The 6,000-nt window shown below is 42.3% G+C and overlaps 1 protein-coding gene across 1 annotated transcript in view; it reads right to left on the minus strand.

Annotated features, from left to right (window-relative positions):
• The window catches only part of LOC111982401 (inactive rhomboid protein 2-like), a 35,547-nt gene that overhangs the window by 1,239 nt on the left and 28,308 nt on the right, over positions 1-6,000 (minus strand).

Genomic DNA, 6,000 nt, shown 5'->3' on the forward strand with positions numbered 1-6,000 from the left:
AGGCTGAGTTGGTATAGTCCCTTATAGCGGAGGACAATAGGAACCGGGCAAAATGGTAAGCAGGTTAACCAGCATTAAATATTGATGTCTGTGTGTAATAGTGAATTTGGTCAGTAGTCTACTGATCCAAATGCATGTTTGGAGAGGCTTAGACCTGCAATTGACTTCATCTCAGCAGGGTAATTATTGTTGATATAATGTCCCCAAATAAATGCTGCGATCAATATATAATTACASCATCTGACATTTTAACCACTGTCACTTTTATGTCTACAGTGACGGTGGATGTTCAAAAAATGGGAATGTGTCATCGTTGGAGTAGTATAACAAAAGAGTATTACATGGTGCCTCCGTTCTAAACCTTACGACTGTTAAGGTACAACGGAAATGTAACTACTCAATAATTACGTCTAGACTGAAATCAAGAGCAATGGTTCTTTGGCCACTGGTTCTACAGCTGGCATCCTGATTAGATTGACGTCAGGGCTGTGATAGGCGTACAGGGGCAGATGGCTAATCTGAGATTCTAACCTCCCACGAGGACAGAAGAGGAGGAGTGAGGCTTTTCACACGCCCTAGGCACGTTCAAGACACGCTATATAGGTGCTCTGAATCCAATCATTTCCCAGCCGGCGCTAGACAGTCTAAGCTTCATTGGCCATTGAACACTTCGTTTGACAGGCTGCGTTTCGGAACGTCTAAACTTTCTCTGACTTCTGAATTTTCTGCACTCACGAGTGACTCAGAAAGTCCTTTGAAGAAGAACTAGGGAATGTTCCTGTTCTGACATCTAGTTGTTTCTTTAGAGAGAGGCTGAGTTGCAGAACGTCTCAACTTCTGACATCTGAATTTCTGCACTGAAGAGTGACTCAAAGTCCTTTGAAGAAGTACTAGCGACTGTTACTTTTGTATGATTAAGCCTTTCTGAAACCGCCACCAGAACTGAATAAACTACTTTTAAAGATATCTTGCAATTTCTATGAAGATCTTGAGATAACCCTATAGGCCATCCAAGCCTGACCCACCCAAGACTGCCGGTCATACTGCTCGCTGAGCGGGAACAATGATATGCCGAACGGTAATCTGGTTTAGACCGCATGGGAATCATCACACATCACCAGATGCTTTAGCCAGTAATAATAGATCATGACATCAAGTCACACGCATTGGGTTGCAAAATTCCTGGATCGTTCAATAAATTTCCCTGATTTTCCAAAAATTCTGGTTTGAGGATTCTGGATTTCCTGCTTATTCCCTTCTGATTCCAGGAAACCTCCAACCAGGAATTTGAGGAAAACCTGGGAAATTATTTAAAGTTCCAGGAATTGTGCAACCCTACACACGCACATATTCTCAGGCATTCCCATGGGGCTCTCTTGGACTGATGCCTCTATGTTCATCTTCCTTTGGCATGTGACACGTGCCTGATTTTCCACCACTTACACTTCCAGCTGCACTCACTGGTAAATCAACGCAGAAGGTGATTGGTTTTCAGTAGCCCAAGTTGTGACACTTGGGCTTAGTGCACTAGTGTGACCTTTGTTGTACTCTCACTTCATAACAACAACACGAGGGAGAGGGTTGAAGAGGATGTCTTTGGTAGTTTATTAATCAAAAGCCAAGAAAACAAAATGGTTGCTAATATTTTAAGTCCAAGGTTTCAGATGAGTTAATTAACGCAAGGTGTCTAAGTTCCTCGGTGTACATATCACTGACAAACTGAAATGGTCCATGCACACAGACAGTGAGGTGAAGAAGGCGCAACAGTGCCTCGTCAAAAATGTGGCTKGTCATCCAAAACCCTCACTAACTTTTACAGGTGCACAATTGAGAGCATCCTGTTGGGCTGTATCACTGCCTGGAACGGCAACTGCACCGCCAATAACCGCAGGGCTCTCCGGAGGGTGGTGCGGTCTGCACAACGCATCACCAGGGGCAAACTACCTGCCCTCCAGGACACGTACAACACCTGATGTCACAGTAAGGCAAAAAAGATAATCAAGGACAACAACCACCCGAGTCACTGCCTGTTCACCCCGCTTCCATCCATTAGGTGAGGTCAGTACAGGTGCATCAAAGATGGGAAAGATATTGAAAAACAGCTTCTATCTCAAGGCATCAGATTGTTAAACAGCCACCACCAGCACAGAGAGGCGGCTGCCTACCTACAGACTTGATATCATTGGCCACTTTAATAAATGGAACACTAGTCACTTTAATAATTACATATCTCGCATTACTCATCTCATATGTATATACTGTATCCTTCACTATCTATTCTTTACTATCTATTGCATCTTAGCCGCTCTGTCACTGCTCATCCATGTATTTTATGCTTATATATTCTCATCCCATTCCTTTACTAGATTGTGTGTATTAGGTTTTGTTGTGGAATTTGTTAGATATTAGGTTTTGTTGTGGAATTGTTACACATTACCTGTTAGATACTGCAGCACTGTCGGATCTAGAAGCATAAGCATTTCGCTACACTCGCAACAACATCTGCTAACCATGTGTATGTGACCACTTCGAAATGAGCTGTTTTGCTAGCTAGCTTTCTAGAAGGCTGCTCACTTGCACGAGGTGACTTGGTGATCAGAGTGTGCCCGAGAGAGACCGCGCGCACAGCTCCTGTGTGCGTGTGGGTGAATGGGAACAATGGAAAACCTTCGGGGAATATGAAGGTTGTTGCAATCTAAAGCACTAAATAGGTATTACTACAAGGTTCTACATGTTTCTGTTGTTGTTATGATGAGTTTGCATACTGATAGGAATTAATACAGTACAGTATGTAATAAATATAGGAACAGTATATACAATGATAATTAATGGTGATAATAGTGAGATACGTGATGCATTTAAAAAGGTTTGTTATTTTGTCCATTTAAAAGAGATAAAGGACTTATTGAGCCATTGAAATATACTGGTTTATCAAACAATTGTAACAGCTACGTAATTTGAGAGAATATATTGTGCATTTGTGAAACATATTTTGTACCTATGTAAATGGTTGATGATTTGATAAGAAAAGACTCATTACAAGTGATGAAGCCGTAGCCACATCTCCATGTGACTTATTTATATATTTCTCCCTTTTAGGGGTATAACACAAACATTTAGTTTCCAACATCGTGAAGACCTAAAACTAATCCTAACTTGTGATGTGTTTAACCACAGTGGCTAGAGAGTGTTTAACCACAGTGGCTAGAGAGTGTTTAACCACAGTGGCTAGAGGAGGGAGGAACCACAGTGGTTAGAGAGTGGTTAACCACAGTGGCTTAGAGAGTGTTTAACCACAGTGGCTAGAGAGTGTTTAACCACAGTGGCTAGAGAGTGTTAACCACAGTGGCTAGAGAGTGATACCACAGTGGCTAGAGAGTGTTAACCACAGTGGCTAGAGAGTGTTTACCACAGTGGCTAGAGAGTGTTTAACCACAGTGGTAGAGAGTGATTAACCACAGGTTAGAGAGTGTTTAACCACAGTGGCTAGAGAGTGTTTAACCACAGTGGCTAGAGAGTGTTTAACCACAGTGGCTAGAGAGTGTTTAACCAGTGGCTAGAGAGTGATTAACCACAGTGGTTAGAGTGTTAACCACAGTGGCTAGAGAGTGTTTAACCACAGTGGCTAGAGAGTGTTAACCACAGTGGCTAGAGAGTGATGTAACCACAGTGGCTAGAGAGTGATTAACCACAGTGCTAGAGAGTGTTTAACCACAGTGGCTAGAGAGTGTTTAACCACAGTGGCTAGAGAGTGATTAACCACAGTGGTTAGAGAGTGTTTAACCACAGTGGTTAGAGAGTGTTTAACCACAGTGGCTAGAGAGTGTTTAACCACAGTGGCTAGAGAGTGATTCGGCCACAGCTTCGGGGTCTTGTTTACTCCACCAATGGGATAATCCCCTCTTACTGAAACTGGTCCCTAAGTGGCTTGAGATGAGGAGGCGTGCGTCGCCTCACGTCTCTGGAGCTATTCCTGTTGTGTGAAAGGCTGCGTCCTGCTGGTGCAGCAGCGGTGACATTTCGGAGTGTTAGCTCACAGTAACTTCACACTAGGACAGTGACAGACGCACGTAGCGCCAAATCATGTCAAAGACGCACAGCTGCAGCCACATACCTGCAGATTTTTGTAATAGAGATTGAAAGAAAAAAAGAGATTCTTCCAGAAATAGGTACTCCTCGGGAGTACTAAACTCTGATCCATAATCTGTATGTAGAAGCATTGGAAGACCAGACCATTTCTTTTTTTCAACAATTGAACAGACCAGGAATCTGGACTAGCGTAGCAGTGACCTTTGTTAAAACTTGTTTGGGATAGGGTGCAGCATTTTCACTTTTGGATGAATAGCGTGCCCAGAGTGAACTGCCTCCTACTCAGTCCCAGATGCTAATATATGCATATTATTATTAGTATTGGATAGAAAACACTCTGAAGTTTCTAAAACTGTTTGAATGATGTCTGTGAGTATAACAGAACTCATATGGCAGGCAAAAACCTGAGAAAGAATCCAAACAGGAAGTGGGAAATCTGAGGTTTGTCAACAGTCTTTAGAACGTGGTTTCAGGCTTCTCATGTGAAGGGGGGCCGGATGGGAGCTGTTTTACTAAGGGGTCTGCCTACAGCCTCGTTCTCAGTCACGCTCTTTCACTTGAGAGGTTGCTCTCGTTCCAGTGCATTTCTACAGACAATGGAATTCTCCGGTTGGAACATTATTTAACTTTAATGATAAAAACATYCTAAAGATTGATTCTATACTTAGTTTGACAAGTTTCTTCGACCTGTAATATAACTTTTTGAACGTTTCGTCCGAATGGACCAGATCGCGCTTTTGGATTGTTTACCAAACTCCCTAACAAAAGAAGCTATTGGACATAAATGGACATAAATTATGGACATTATCGAACAAAACAAGCATTTATTGTGGAACTGCGATTCCTGGGAGTGCATTCTGATGAAGATCATCAAAGGTAAGTGAATATTTCTAATGCTATTTATGAATAATGTTGACTACCCAACACTGAATCTAACACGCCAATGTAAAATAAGATTTTTGGATATAAAAGACTAGAAATGAGTCCTATGAGTGTCATCTGATGAAGATCATCAAAGGTTAGTGATTCATTTTATCTCTATTTGTTTTATAGTGACTCCTCTCTTTGGCGGGAACAATGGCTGGGTTTTGTGACTTGGTGGTGACCTAACGTAATCGTTTGTGAAGCTTTCGCTGTAAAAATTTTTGAAATCAGACACTGGGATTAACGAGAATTTTATCTTTAAAATGGTGCCTAAAACTTGTATGTTGAGAAATTTGATTTATGAGATTTCTGTGATTTGTATTTGGCTCCCTGCAATTTTATTGGCGGTTGGCGAGCCAGTCCTAGACAGGTTAACCCACACCATATCATTAGGGTAATCTGTAGCGAGCAAAAGAGTGCGTTTTACAGAGGCCAATTGGGAGAGGTTGGTTTGTGCCAATTAGGTTATCCCACAGCAGCTCTCTTCTCCCACTTGGCAACGCCCACGTCACAAACAATGATTCCTGTCCACGATACTGAGCCTTGTCCTCGAGCACAAAACTGTAGAGCATGGCTCTTCTTTCCAGTAAAATTTGCACTCTTCATTTCTACAACCTAACATACTACGAGTGAATCAAATTGTAATCAATGAAGTTTAGCATGGTTGGGCTATTACAGTCTGGTCATACAGAAGGGGGCTGAACACCAGAAGATAGAACAAGGGAAAAACATTTAAGTAACTTGTCCACTCTTCCTATGCTAAATGATCAGCAATGCCCAATGGTAAAGCTTAAGAGCAGATGACAAGGGAAACAAGGTCTCTGTTCAAAGACGCTCTGAAATCACTTCCTGTGCCCTTCACATTTACCCTACTGCTGACTCCGCAACCTGTACTGAGCTTCCCCGCCTCTCTCGCTCTCTCCTTAACACACAGGCACAATTAAGCCAGCTGCGTCACCTCAAGGGATTGGACTAACTTTCCATTAT

Source organism: Salvelinus sp. IW2-2015, linkage group LG21 (assembly GCF_002910315.2).
Source record: "Salvelinus sp. IW2-2015 linkage group LG21, ASM291031v2, whole genome shotgun sequence".
Classification (NCBI taxonomy): domain Eukaryota; kingdom Metazoa; phylum Chordata; class Actinopteri; order Salmoniformes; family Salmonidae; genus Salvelinus; species Salvelinus sp. IW2-2015.